This window comes from Zootoca vivipara, chromosome 4, assembly GCF_963506605.1.
Source record: "Zootoca vivipara chromosome 4, rZooViv1.1, whole genome shotgun sequence".
Taxonomy (NCBI): domain Eukaryota; kingdom Metazoa; phylum Chordata; class Lepidosauria; order Squamata; family Lacertidae; genus Zootoca; species Zootoca vivipara.
The window spans coordinates 38,707,234-38,723,181 of NC_083279.1; the positions used below are offsets into that span (position 1 = coordinate 38,707,234).

Sequence of the window (15,948 nt, forward strand, 5' to 3'; positions counted from 1 at the left end):
GCAACCCAAAGCAACATACAACCAAGCGAACCAAACAATAGGACACTTGGCCTTTTTTGTTTGCTTTAAACATCAAAATATTCCACAAATAGGAGCAAGAGGAATCTCACAATTCCTAAAACCTGCCATAATATTAGTAATATGATATATCAGGTCCATTTCTTTTTCCTGGTTTGCAGCACGGCCATGTACTATCCCCACTCTTGCTTGTTCGATAAACAACCACCACAAAGATCCAAAACTGTGAGTATGCCCAATAGTGAAGTTTTCACCTGCCTCCAGTGACCCTAGTCTCAGATGTTCAACAACAGAACTGAACACAAGCACAGCGAACAAAAAAATCTGCATTAGACAGGAGGGGGAAATGGAAAGGGAGGATGATTTAAGGTAAGTGCACTGAGAGTAAATATGAAACCCAAAACCACACAAGAGACCATTTTAGTACCAGTGTGAAACACACCTGCCATTAGAACAATGCAGTTTGTACAACAATGCAGTGTACAACTGCACCTGACACAACCTGGTAAATTAGAGCACGGTGCTGAGCACTTTTCAATAAAAAACATTTAAGAGTGAAGAGTAACATTAATTCCTCCCCAAAAATCATAAAAGGGTGAAAGGTGAAAGGATGAAAGTCATGCCCCAGCCAAAGTTAACTTCAATATGTCATGAATTTCAATGGGAGAGTTAAGCATGTGCTTAAAAATACCTGAATTTGAAGTGTTCACTGGGTGCATTTCACCCAGATTGATTTTGCTAGTAAATCACTTGGCTTTTTTCTTTCATAAAGGATTGAAGTTGTATTACATTTCATTAAACTGAGGAACTCCTCTTTCACCTTATCCCTAAACATACTGAAAAACCTGTTCAGCCAGCCATGCCTTCTGTATTATTCGCAGCCTATCTTCATTATTTTAAAACAAATGTATTGAGATTGGGCAATGTGCTGTCAGAAATGTAAAAGACAAGCATTATAGGCCCTTTTAAGTGCTGTTCATCAGATGTCCCATAGAAACTACATTTAAACCGCTCTGGGTGTTCTTCTTTGTAAAGAAAAAACAGAGCATAACTTGACTTTAAAAAATTGGTCCATGCAGTTCAGTACTTTCCACACAGGAAGTCATCAATGTGGTTCCTGTGGGCACAGTTGTGCCTTTGAGGTCTCCCCTGATGCACACAAAGCCTCCAGGCCCCTCGCTGTCCCCTTTGTCCGGAGGTGGTGAGGATGATTCCTTTTCCCCTCTTGTCAAGTATATAGAGCTAAGGGAGGAAGCTGGAAGAGTGGCACTGTTCCCCACTTCTTTCAGCTCCTCTTTCAGATTAGGAAAGAGCACCACTCTTCCAGCACTATGTGCTTTTCAAGGCTCACATCAACTCTACTGAAATTTCTGTATGTCAAGGAATGGGCTTTCTGTAGGTCAAGGAATGGGCTTTCTGTAGGTCAAGGAATGGGCTGATTCAGAGGAGGTGGGAAAGTATTACCCACGACACAACCTCAAAAATCTCAATTTGTCCACAGACTAAAAAGGTTAGCAACCCCTGGTCTACACTGACTGCAGTAGTTCTCCAAGGTTCGACACAATGCACCCATCCTGATTGACATGGAGATGACAAGGGTCGAACCTGGGACCTTTGCTTGCACACTGCCACTGAGTAACCTCCTGCTAAGCACAGGTATCCAGGCAAGACCCCTTGAATAAGGTGGAATTAACTCTTGAATAAACATACAAAGGATTGGCTTCGCTGATTTAAATTGGAGAGTTACGCTTGTCTCAACTCTCCCAATGAAATGAACAGGGCATAAAAGTGTCCAAGTTTGGTTAGATAGCATTTCAAAGGATGATACTACATATAGTCTAGTAGCTGAAGTTAAGCACTTCAGGCAAGGATTGTTTTTTATATACTGACCCAGAAAAAAGTCCTATTGATTAATTCAGTGGACTCATTTCCTAGCAGGGGAAGTTTAGAAATGCCGCCTTAACATGTTTAATTCTGTCCCACTGAAATTAATGGGCCTGAAAAATGCTTTCACTTTGCATTGTGCTAATGCATATGACTAATGGGTACAAGGTGACCTATTACAGTCCACAGTAAAAGACACCTCCACAGTTACCTCAGGTAAATTAGTTACACCATAACACACTTCATATTTGCAAGATTAGATTAATTGAACAGAGTTCCTACAAGGCATACTGTGGGGCTGTTGTTACAATCTATGCTACCGGGTTCTTTTTCCTTTGTTATTTTATCTCGAATGGACTAAAAAAAAAAATCAATAACACAGATTGAATTCCCAGATCCATTCAACAATTCCGGAAGAGTGGGAAAGCCGGTACTTTTACCTCCTCTCTCCAAACAACTTTCAAACACCTCTTAGGACCGGGTGTGACAAGAAATAAGTGGGTGTTAGGAGATGTAATAGCTATCCTTTCCACTGGGTATCCACTTCTTTTCTTCCAAGCTTCTTGCCTGCCAATTCCTCTGTTACAGATTTAGCATTGTGTAGACAAACCTTACACCTGTTGATCATTCCATGACCACAGCAAAAAGCACATTTCGCTTCTAATCCAATAAACTAAACTTGTGAGGAATCTTGAAACTATTTTGCCTTTTTTAAAAAAAAAAAGAGGAAAAAAAGGTGTCATATGTCTGTGGCTCTTTGATTCCTGGCTTGACTTTCCTTCGTGTTTCTCTGGAGCTTGACTGACGGAAAAACTGAATAGAGAATTTCCCTATGCCTCCCCAACAGAAGCATCTTCCTCATATGAACCAGTCCTTGAACCCTTCAGCGGTTGAAACCATTGCTACTCCTCTGGGGGGGGGACTTTCCCCGCTCCATTCATCCTTTGTCTAATTACGCAGCCCAAATAATACGGTCTTTTTTTTTAAAAAAAAAAGGAAAAGACTCCTCCCCCCGCACAGATGGCAAACTTGTATGAGCAACTCGGCTCTTTTTGCCTACGGTGCCTCTCTGACCCACCTCCTTGCCCCGACGGCAGCTGGCGACGTCTGGAGGACGACAAAGCAGCGAGTGCCCCTTCTCTCACCTCAGTCGCTCCAGCAACTTGCCCTGACCGTCGCCAGCCTCAGGGTCCCAACGAGGCGTCTGCTTGAGGCGGGAGTTTCCCTCGCCGTCTCTCCCCTCTGTGTTTGGGCGCCTAGCAGTCTCTCCCCACAGCCACCCCGCCCTGCGCGCGACCCCTTTAAAGGCGCAGACACGCACCTGCGCGCGTCCCCACGGTTCCAGCGCCCCGAGGAGAAACTTGGTCCTCCTTCTTTCTCCTTCTTCGCCCCTCGCCGCTCTGTGATGTGGAGGCACCCGGGCGCTTTGGAGTGGAGGCGAAAAGGCGCGGCGCAGCAGTGGAAGCGGCAGCGCGGGGAGGAGGGGGGGGGAAGGAGGGGAGGCGCGGGCGGGAGGAGGAAACTGGAGAGCCGGAGGCGACGCGGGGCAGTCCTAGTCGTCAGGACGGGGTGGGTGTTCGTGTCGGGGTGCTGCTGCTGGTGGTGGGTGCACGTCTTTCCCTCCTCGAACTTTCTAATGTATAAGGCGGAAAGCGACAAAACTAGTCAGAATGAGGCAGGGAGGTGGGAGGAGGATGCTGCCCAGCTTGACCATCTGCACCCCCTCCGTGTTGCCCACTCTGACTGGCAGCAGCTTTCGGGGTCCCAGGCAGAGAGAGAGAGGTCTTCCTTCCAAGTCACCTGCTGCTGCTACCTTTGCCCTTTGCCAGGCGGAGAGACAATCGAGGACTCTGCACTACTGAGCTGAAAACTTCAGCACATAGTTTTACATACCACATGCCTCTTAGTGGCTTGATTTAGGTGCACCACAGCTTCCCATACTGAACTGCAGAGGAACGCAGTGGAAATGAGGTCAACTGCATGAGGCCACTAGGGAATGGCCCTTATGGCCACGTGTGGAGGGAAAGAGGAGTTGGGAATGCCTATAGGTGCTTCCATGGAGAACTATGGGTGCCCCCTGACCATCAGTGTTTTACAGAAAGAATTCATGTACATGCTGGAACTTTAGGTTTTGCAGTATTAAGGTGGATTAAAGCGCTCTGTGGCCCTAGTGCAGCAAATCCATTTAAAAATAAATAAATGGGCTTCTCACCGTTTGGACTATGATGAGGAAATGCATTGAAAAGTTTAGGAAGAACAGATGATGAATGGGGAAACATGCAAAGACCCTGTAAGGAGATCAGGGTAACTGCAGAATGAATGCTGGTGAACAAATCAGAATGAATGTTCAATGAAAAGCCACTGTGTAAGCTTCGAGCAAGCAAAGGAGAATTAATATGGAGTGGAGGAGCTTTCGCTCTCTCTCACTTGCCACATCTGTCTCCTCTCCAGTTTGATTTTTTTTTGTATTTCCTCCTCCCAATTATTTTTCTCTGTGTCATGTCTTTTTAAGAGTGTAGGCCCAAGGGCAGGGACTGTCAGGTTTTTGTGATCTGGAAGCTACTCTGAGAGCTTTTTCTGATCAACCTTAATTATTTCCTTTTCCTTTTAGGTGACCTTTGCTCATGCTTCAAATTCCCCAACTTTGAACTACAGCAGCAGGTGTAGTTTCAGGTGACAGCAGTTTTGCAATGAAAAAAGTAATTAACCCACTTATTTCATATCAAAGTCTTTTGGCATACAGCAGTGTTGGGGAAGCTCAGCCCCAGGGGCCAAATGCAGCCCTCTGGGCCAATCTCCCTGGCTCTCTCAGGACTCTTCTCCAACCACACAGACACTACTAGCCATGCTTCAAACTCTCCCTGAGCATTTTTGCCTACCTAGAATGCATTCTTCAACCCTGATGATGCTTCCCTGGATGGAGGATAGAGAGCAGTGTCCTAGGTGAATGTGTGTACAAAAGTAAACTTTGCATTAATCCCTCCACCCACTTTTGCCTCTGGCCCAACACATCACTGCCACATGCTCCCTGACCCCAAAGGTTGTGCAGGAGGGAATGTTGCCCTTCAGTTGAACAAGATATCCCTCCCCTACAGCATGCTGTGTCCTATTCAACTGCCCCCTTTGTTTTATTGATACATACTTGCTGCTCTTATTTTAGATTATCACATTAGGCCTGTCCTATTACACACATGATATGGATGCAGGTGGCGCTGTGGTCTAAACCAGCGTTTCTCAACTGCTGTTCCGCGGCACACTAGTGTGCCGCGAGACGCTGGCTGGTGTGCCGCGACGTGCGGTGACGAGAAGGGCGATTTGCATTGTCACGTGCCTGGCGGCCGCCAATAGCCAACACTGACCCGCCGGAAAGCAATAATTCTCCTCCTCTTTCCCAAAGCTCAGTGCAAACGAGCCTGGCAGCACAGATAATATAGGGCGGCACAGAGTTAAATTTTTTTAACTTTTTTAGTGGTGGTGTGCCTCGTGATTTTTTTCACGGAACAAGTGTGCCGTGGCCCAAAAAAGGTTGAGAAACACTGGTCTAAACCACAGAGCCTAAGCCTTGCCGATCAGAAGGTCGGCGGTTCGAATCCCCACGGTGGGGTGAGCTCCCATTGTTTGGTCCCAGCTCCTGCCCACCTAGCAGTTCAAAAGCACGTCAAGTGCAAGTAGATAAATAGGTACCGCTCCGGCGGGAAGGTAAACGGCGTTTCCGTGCGCTGCTCTGGCTCACCAGAAGTGGCTTTGTCATGCTGGCCACATGACCCAGAAAAATTTCCTGTGGAGAAACGTTGGCTCGCTTGGCCAGTAAAGTGAGATGAGCGCCGCAACCCCAGAGTTGTCCGCAACTGGACCTAATGGTAAGGGGCACCTTTACTTTTTATTACACACATAGATGTGCTTGTGGAGCTTAGCTAGTTGGGAATCAGCATTTGTCCTTGTGGTTTTTATCTAGGCATGGTGCACATATTTAATTTTTAATAATTATTTTAAAAAATGTTTGGCATCATTGTGAGCAAAATAAAAACATCACTGATGTTATAACTGCAGCCTCCAAGCTACTAATGCCAGATGAATGTCAGTGATGCAGACTGCAAAGGAGACAGATATGGAGAACCTTAAAGTTTTCTTAAAGACAGCTCTGTGCAATCACATGCATGTGTGTTGTCACATGTGGTGGGAATCTAAACCACTCATTTTAGTACTGTAATCTAGGCCATTGGTTACTCTGATATATGTAATTTATTAATGTGAGAGTTCGGTCAAAGAATAGTGGAACCAAGTTGCAATCATGTGCCTATTTACCTGGGAGTAAGTCCAGTTGAACACAGTGGGATCTGCTGTATGTATTGGATTACATTGTTTCACACATTTCAACTGTGGAAACTTTTTTTTGGTATGTTATGCAGATGCAAGCAAAAAAAGTTTGTTAAATAATAATAATAATAATACCTTTCAAAACATAGAAGCCAACTCCTAGAGGCTGAGGTCCCTTCGGCCCCACCAATAAAATATTTGAGGGGGCCAAGCACCCCCAAAAGTTGATAGGCATTGCTATTCAAATGGTGTGCACACACCACGTCTTGTGATCGATTATGTGGGGTGGAGCTTACCTGCCCCCCATATTTATTCAAGTTGGCACTCCTGTTTCAAAGTGAGGAGAAAAGGATCGTTGTAGGACTCACTGTAAACCCCGCTCCCTCTCAAATATGAAGCAACAATAATCAAACAAGTTTGCCCAAGAGAGCTCCACAGTACTCCTGCAGAGTAGGCACTTCAAGGAGAATGGCTTAAGGATCATCTTCAAATGACCAGTTTAGTTCTGGTGATCCTAAAACTGCCCTGGAACCAATGTGCTAGTGCTGCAGTGACAAACCCAAAGATAATAAGGTGATATTGTAAACCTTTCTGGGGATGAGTATGGTAAGAGTACAAAGAAAATTATTAGCGTGAGTTGCAATTCACATAAACCAGAGAATTTGTATATAAAGCAGATTAACAACACATTTCAACAATTCAAGTAAGTTTTACTCAGTGTAGACCTATTGAATTAGTAATGTTCATTAATGCCAATGGATCCACACGGTGTAAAACGTAATTAAGTATCACCCAATAAGCAGTTTATATGCAGACATTCTACATTAAGTGCATTTCAAGCCACAATGGCATATAAACATAATGCTTTGCATGTTTCCTGTGTACAGATGTACACAAACCTCAAGATCAAAGGCAATTCACATCACTACTTTTTGCATATTGGTCACAATGTGGTTTTTGTGTTGTTGCTTTTAAAAATGACTTTAAAAAAAACTTTTATACATACTGTGACCTATTTGTTGTCCAACCTGTGTTTCATAGGTTTTCAAAGACATGATAACAAAGAAATTGGCAGGGGTGTAGCAAGGGGGAAGCGGAGGGGGCGGCCCGTTCCTAGCTCCATCTTTTCGGGGGGCAGTGTGAGCGCCGGCCCCCCACTACGTAGCGATGCATGCATCATATGTAGCGATGCTGCGCATGCATGCTACGTAGCGACGCACCGCCCCTAGGTGCACGTCATGTTTGCCACTCCAGGTGCCCAAGCGGCTTCCTACGCCACTGGCCATTGGTCCAGTTTGGATGTAATATTTAACCTTTTGTTTTGCAAAAGAAAAAGAAATGTGTAATTCACAGAGCAATTGAGCTGTTCTGCTTTCTTAGGAAGTGTTCCTGATAACCTGAAAGTTGTAGAAGTTCTAAAGAAAAAAAACTTCTACATAATCACTAATTGATTATTTGAACCCAGCTGACAAATCCATAGCATCACAGATCCTAAATGTTTCACAAAATACCAAGTGTGGTACACCAAGAAACCACAACCACCCAAAAATTACTTAGCTAAATGGCAAGCAGCACTGTGAATGTGTCGTGACACAATTAGAGAATACTCTTACCCTAGTTACAAAAATTATATAGCTCCATGAGTCACCAAACTCTAACTTGTATTTTTTATTTATTCTAGATATGCAAGGTGGTTCTGAAATATTCTAATGACTAATCTTCTATTATATCTGAGTAAACTATAATATCCTGAAAATACTATACAGTAAATCAAGAGTCACCTATTCCAGTAAATACCAAAATAAAGCAACATCTGAAAACTTGTTTAGCAGGTTAGTAGACTAAGAGCGGGACCCAGGTGGCGCTGTGGTCGGGACCCAGGTGGCGCTGTGGTTAAACCACTGAACCTAGGGCTTGCTGATCAGAAGGTCGGCGGTTCGAATCCCTGTGACGGGGTGAGCTCCCGTTGCTTGGTCCCAGCTCCTGCCAACCTAGCAGTTCGAAAGCACGTCAAAATGCAAGTAGATGAATAGGAACCGCTACAGTGGGAAGGTAAACGGCGTTTCCATGTGCTGTTCTGGTTTGCCAGAAGCGGCTTTGTCATGCTGGCCACATGACCTGGAAGCTATACGCCGGCTCCCTCGGCCAATAATGTGAGATGAGCGCGCAACCCCAGAGTCGGTCACGACTGGACCTAATGGTCAGGGGTCCCTTTACCTTTAGACTAAGAGCACCATGTGAGGAGCTATTTTAGTTAGGGTTAAAGTGACCCTAATAGGTCCTTTAGGGCAGATGATGCTCTGCACAACTTTGTTTCTTCCAGGAAAATTTCTTTCCCTTCTTGTTCTTTCTTACAAAGTGTGAGGCTAAATCTTGTCCTTCTGGACAGAAGTTTAAATTCTGGTTCCTGCAAATTTAAAAATACTTACTTTTGCTGATACACTATAATATGTTTCTATTCAGATTGCAGTTATAGAGGACAGGATCCTTTCGTGCTCTTTCAACCATCCTGCTGCTCGAGGCTGAGATGAAAATTCCATTGGGTCCCCACACACAACCTCAAGTTCTGAATGGGCAGAAGAGCCGATTCTCAGGTAATGTTCTCAGTAAATGCAACACCCGAACCATGTAGAAGGGCAACTGTTATTCTTTGACAAGCAGCACTGTGTGTATTGCAAGGATTAAACAAGTAGGAAGCATGGCACAAGTCCATAGTATGAGAAAAGGCCACCAATGTCACTCTCTGCCCAGGAAAGGCTCCAAACCTCATTCACACACATACCCCTCTTGAGACCCAGCACCAGAAATCTTAGGTGATTGTATGTCTTATGTAAAGAACTTAAAAGTGTAAAATAGGAGTTATCCATAGCCTGCCATTTTGTAGAATGGTTAAGAAAAGTTTGGTCAAGTTGTGAGTTGCTGTGGACATTTCAGGGTGCTGTGGTGAAACCTGGTTGGGTTTAAAAAAAAATGAGGCAACTAACTTGACCTGAATCAGCCCTAAGATATAAAACAACAGCAGCCCACAACACACCATACCTCAAAAGGTCACCAAGCAGACCTCGAATCAAAACCACCAGAGAGAACGAGATGACACCAGCCAGGGAAATGGCAAACAGCATTGAGAACATAACACCCCCTCAAGGCGACGACCACCCACCAACAAATCAAGAGCTGAGGGAAATGGAAGCAAAACTAACAGAGAGTATAACAAAAAAACTAACAAAACAATTAGCAAAAAAACTGGAGGAAACAGTAGCCCCCCTACGGGCACTTATCGACGAACTAACCTCAAAAATGGTAGCCCTAGAGAACAAAAACCAAATACAGGAAAAAATAATTGAGCAACACCAGGAGGAAAACACACACTTGAAAAAGAAATTGGTTGAATTGGAGACAGAAAATGAAGAAATGAGAATCAAACAAGCGGACCTTGAAGACCGTAGTAGACGCTGCAATATCCGCTTCCGCAACTTCCCCGAGAGAGCAGAGGAAAGAGGTCCAACAGACCTAATCGTTAACTGGTTGAAGGACACTATCCCAAATTTACAACTCGAGGCAAACGACCTGGAGAGGGCCCACAGAGCCCTAAAACCCATGCCGCAACCTGACGCCCCCCCAAGGGACATCATTGTGCGCTTCGCACGTTACAAAAAGAAGGAGGAGATATGGAATTACCTCAAAACCTCAACTAACCTCCAATACAAAAACAACCACATATTGGCCTTACAAGACCTGTCCCAGGACACCCTGAATCGGAGAAAAATGCTACGCCCATGCACCCGAAGTCTCCAAGAAGCAGAGATCAGATATCGTTGGGGCTTCCCCTTCCGCCTCATTGTAACAAACAAGACAACACAGTACACAGCTACTAACAAAACTGAAGCCCAACAACTACTGAAGAACCTCGGACTCAACACCCCACCGGAATGGCTACAAGATGACCCACCAAGCGACAGACAAGACCAAGACAACGAAACAACAGCAAATGACTGGACGAAAGTACAGAACAACAGGAAGAAAAAGAAGATGCAAAGGCAACACAACGCACGCCAACACAACGCACGCCAGCACAACCAAACACCGTCACGCACAGAACCATCCGGACGAGCATACGACACAAGAAGCAAGGTAAATGAAACCAACACAACACAGAGGAACGACCATACTACAACAACAACAACAACCACAACTAAGTGAAGCAACTGGAAAACATCCCAAACTGAAGGACTGGTGATTCCCACCCCCACCCCCCACCCCCCATAAGGCCATAAACATAGCTAACACCAGCCACTCCACCCCCCAGCCCCACACCCTTATGGAAACTGCCACTCCAACACCAGTCCAAACAACCACAACCACAACCCACACCCCTAGCATCCCCCCCAATCCACACTAAGGAAAAACAACAACTATAACATTCACAACACAACTCACAATCAGGCTAAAAGACGACACATAACCAGCACAACGGTGGCACCAGAGCGTACCAACACCCACACCTACACCCCAACATAATAACGATGTTGCTATTGACATTAGCAACATTGTTCCTAGATCTTACACACGACATGCATGTCACAAGGATGCTTTACACAGTCTCGCTGATCACCCCCATCGTAAACGACAAGGGGGAAGGCCTGTCTCTGAACATGGCCCTTCACGTCAGCCGAGACCCAGGGCCAACTGGCCGAAGGCCGGATGGCCCAAAATACCCCGAACGAACACCTATAAAACCACACATAGGAAATTCTCCACAACCTACCCCCTAATCTTTAACCCAAATCTAAATCTAACCCCACTAGCCCCCCACCCACCACACCCTAGGTCAGCGCAACCTCAACGGTTCAGCAAACAGCACGAAGTGAGAGACACAGGACAACCCGAATGGGTTGGCAAGGAGTCCCTCTATATAATAGATAAACATGATGGATAGCTTAAAAGCAATTACATTAAATGTAAGGGGGCTGGGAAACCCCATCAAAAGAAAACGCATCACCTCATACATAAACACTATGAAACCACACATCACCCTCCTACAAGAAATACATAACCCCCCCAAAGGGAACAGACTGCTGAGCGACCCCCGCTTCAACCAACAGTGGGTGGCACAAGGCTCAGGTAAGGCCCGCGGAGTAGCTGTATTACTTCATAGGGACCTAAACTTCAAAGCCACAACAGTCCTAAAGGACAAAAGAGGCAGATTCATCTTCATCAAAGGAACACTAGATGGCAAAATTAAACTGACAATTGGCTCTATATATGCCCCAAACTCTAAACAACTAGAATTTTTCCAGAAGACACTGAACAAGTTCATCTCCTTCTCGGAAGGGGAAGCTATCCTAGGAGGTGACCTCAACCTAAATATAAAAGGCATATCCCTGAAAAACACTCAACCTACAACCCCATGGGCAACCTTCCTCCGTGGGAAACCCCCAATAATGAGGGACCCTTACAAGTTACTAAAACTATTAAAAAACAGAGGCCTCTACGACATTTGGAGTGAGCTAAACCCGGGAGACACCACCCACACATTCCAATCTGGACGTCACGGCACAATGTCCAGATTGGACAGCATTCTACTCACACAGAGCCTGATCCCCCTGGTGGAATCATCAAACATAGGCAACATTAAAATAACAGACCACGCCCCAGTAGAGGTCACCATTAAAATAGGAGAGAGAACACATAGTACTCCATCATGGTCCTTCAGCCCCATCCTAACCACAAACAAACAAATCAGAGAAAACCTCACAAAGACCCTCCAAAACTATTTCAAACAAAATGATGTAGACAACATAACGACCCCCCTCCTATGGGACGCAATGAAAGCGGTCACCAGAGGAGCATGCATAAAAGAGAAAGCATTCCTCAAAAAACAAACCTCCACAAAGATTAGCAAAATGGAACAAGACATTACCACCCTCGCATCACGCTACAAACAAACAGGATCCAAAAAACTCCTTAAACTCATAGAACAAAAAAGAAGAGAAATAGACTCCCTAGAAATTAACAAAACAATGATCAGTATTCTATACTCCAAACAACGCTTCTATGAATACGGAGGGAAAAACTCCAGACTACTAGCAAATAGATGTAAGAAACGAACACTCAAAACAAAAATACACTGCATCACCAAAAAGGACGGCAACACAACATTCTCCCCCAAAGAAATAACTTCAGAATTCGCAGAATTCTACTCCAACCTATACACTTCCCGCAATCCACCTGAGAAGGAAATCCAAAAATTCCTAGCAGGACTGACCATGCCTAACTTAACAGATGAGGAACAGGAATTCATGGACAGCCCTATCACCCCGGAGGAAATAGACACGGTCCTGAAAAACTTGAAACCACATAAAGCCCCGGGCCCAGATGGCTTCACTGCAGAATTCTATAAAAAATTCAAAGAACCCCTGATGCCCTACATGACACGCCTATTTAACGACATCATGAAAGGGGGGCCCATCCCCAAAACATGGAACCACTCCAAAATAGTATCCATCCCAAAACCACTGAAGGACAATCTCAAAGTCGAATCATACCGCCCGATTTCACTAATAAACCAAGACTACAAAATATTCACAACAATCCTGGCCAATCGCCTAAAAACTTTCTTAGGTAAGTTAATAGCCCCAGATCAGACCGGCTTTGTCCCTGGTCGCAATATCACAGACCCCATCAGGAAACTACTGAACCTAATTGAACACAGCAAGGCAACTAAGCTCCCATTGACAATTATGTCCTTAGACATCCTCAAAGCTTTTGATTGCTTAGAGTGGAAATACCTATTAGCAGTACTAACCAACATGAAATTTGGCCCCAACTTCCTACAAACCCTCAAACAAATATACTCCCAAGCCTCGGCAAAATGCAGAATTAATAGTATGGACTCGAATACCATAGCAATCCAAAGAGGCACAAAGCAAGGATGCCCACTATCTCCCTTCCTATTCATTCTGGCTCTAGAGCCCCTAGCAATCCGAATTCGAGCGTCCACAGACATCAAGGGAGTGGAAATAAAAGGCAGAACATACAAACTAGGGCTCTTTGCAGACGACCTAATGGTCACAACATCAGACCCCCTAAACACAGCAATCTCCCTAACCAGAGAACTCAACACATTTGCAACGGTGTCAGGCCTGCAAGTAAACTTTGCAAAATCAGAAGCCATGTGCTTCAACACTCCCCCTCACACCCAGAAAGAACTCACTAATATCACCAAGATAAAACTCTGTCATACCAAGTTCAGATACCTAGGAGTACAAATAACCAAAAACCTCAACAAATTATACCTACATAACTATAAACCCCTGTGGCAGCAAATAAACAGAGACCTAAAGAGATGGAGCAATATGAACTTCACCCTCTCAGATAAAATGGCCATGATCAAAATGATCACTCTCCCAAAATTAACCTACTCATTCCAAACCCTGCCAATCTGGATCCCCCCATCCCAACTTCGCAGATGGCAGAAAAAACTACACTCTTTTATCTTCTCGCATAAAAAACCAAGAATAAGCACCAAATACCTGCACCTTCCCACCTCACAAGGAGGATGGGGAATTCCTAACATAGAAACATATTATAGAGCCAACCAAATACGACATATAATCCCATATATACTGGAAGACGAAACAAAACAATGGATACACTTAGAAAGGGACACGATTGACAGTATCTGCACCACAGCATACCCACTCCTCCCAAACAAACTAAGGAAGATTCCCACAACACTTAATAGGTACACACAAACCATGTTCAAAGCATGGAAAACAGAAACAGACAAACTATCCCCAACCTCATCCCCACTAATCCCCCTGGCTTACCACCCGCTATTCCACCATGCAGCACAAAACCTTCAGACAAAAACCTGGCAGACCAAAGGCTTATATCGCCTAATAGACTTTTATAAAAATAGCCAGCCTATGACAACACAAGAAATACAGGACAAACTAGAAGACATTCAAATACCCTGGTTAGCGCAACACCAACTACACGCCCTCTTAAACAATCCAGTAGTAAAATCAACAGCAACCAGGCCCCTAACAACCTTTGAAAACCTCCTCCTAACGACAAAGGGACACGGCAAAGGGATGGTATCTGCAATATATAAAATATTGCTCCAAAACCCCATAAACCCCCTAGACACAATCAAAAAACAATGGGAAGATGACATAAGCTATGAAATCAACCCCACCCAATGGACCAAAATGTGGTCTAAACCCCCCTTTAAATCCATATCAGCAAAAAGGAAAGAACTCACTCTGAAAATCATCTACAGGTGGTACCTAACACCACGGAAACTAGCGATAATACGCCCAGGAACCTCATCAAAATGCTGGAGAGGATGCACCTCAACAGGCACATATTTCCACATGTGGTGGGAGTGCCCCAAAATCCAACTATTCTGGAAAACAACCATAAGAGAAATAGGTAAAATAACCCAACAAACATTAGAACTCACCCCAGAATTGGCCTTGCTTAACATCTTCCAGGACAATAACGCGCACCTACACCACAAAGAACTCATAACCCACTTACTCTCAGCAACCAGAAGCACCATAACCAGACACTGGAAAGACCTATCAGGAATAAGCATGGACCATTGGTACCAAACAGTATGGGAAACAGCCCTACTAGAAAAATTAACCAACAAGTTGAAACTGACACGGGGACAAATAGAAGAAGATGGCTTCACCCCAGTATGGTTCCCCTTTATCACATACACAGCCCAACAAGACAACGACAAAAACCCACCAACAGCATACGAATCAATATGGTTAACCTGACCCACAACACTCACCCCCCTGCTTACAAACAAAACAAAGACCACCACAGCTAACCACAAAGGAACAACCATATCCTAGGCCAACCCCAGCATCTCTCACCATCAAAGGAAAACAGGCGAACAACAGAGAACCTATGCAAGCATCGCTGACAAGAAAAAGCCCACCCCATCCCTCCCTCCTTCCCTCCCTCTACCTACTACCCTTCCCCTCCCCTCACCAATGTCTCAACAAACGAAACTGAGCTGTAAAAATGTTAAGAGAGACATTGCTCTTATCTTTGTAAACCAAGAAAACCCTTAATAAAAACAATTTAAAAAAAATAAAATAAAACAACAGCAGCCCATCATTCTGTTTTGATTGATTTTGAAGCCCTCTTCAGCCTTTCAGTCCCCATGGATTCCAAACACAAAAAAGGTGTTATTGAGAATGCGCAGGCTAGTCCCATCCCCTAGATGCTGGCACAAATGCCAACCACATCTCCTGGCCAACACATGATCAAGAGTCACAGGGCACGAAAGACCACCTCAGAGGTTGCCCCAGCTAGATTCCCTGTCCCCACCACCAGCTGATAAGTGGGATTGATCCAAGGAGAGGGAGGGCACCAGCTAGACTTTACCCTTCTGCTTTCCACTGGGCCATTCTTCCACCAAATGCCTTGTGGGAAGGATCCTGGTGGCTTTTTATTGATATTGATTGTTGTGGTAGTGTTCTTTGTTTGCTTTAAATTTTTAATGTTAGGTGTAACCTGTCTTGGGAGCATTCACATCCTGAAAAGTGGGATATAAATAATTGTAATAAATAACTTTGTTGGTAGCTCAGTTTCTTATCTGACAGCAGAAATCTCCAAACCCACTTCCCCCTTCATATTGTTAGTTACAGGCTGTTAACTCAGTTCTGAGAGTCCTGACAAATGTAAATATAAATATTAAAAATAATT

General features: G+C 44.5%; 1 protein-coding gene across 4 annotated transcripts in view; it reads right to left on the reverse strand.

The window, feature by feature from the left end:
* Window positions 1-3,343, reverse strand: part of ADGRG2 (adhesion G protein-coupled receptor G2) — a 43,598-nt gene extending 40,255 nt beyond the window's left edge. For 2 of the 4 annotated variants that reach the window (XM_060273515.1, XM_035116581.2), the window contains exon 1: window positions 2,981-3,166. The gene's annotated coding sequence lies outside the window, so the exon portion shown is untranslated. Of the gene's footprint in view, window positions 1-2,980; window positions 3,168-3,223 lie in introns of those variants that run through there. The other 2 variants (XM_035116579.2, XM_035116582.2) reach the window with 2 other exon arrangements.
* Window positions 3,344-15,948: the final 12,605 nt, after the last annotated feature.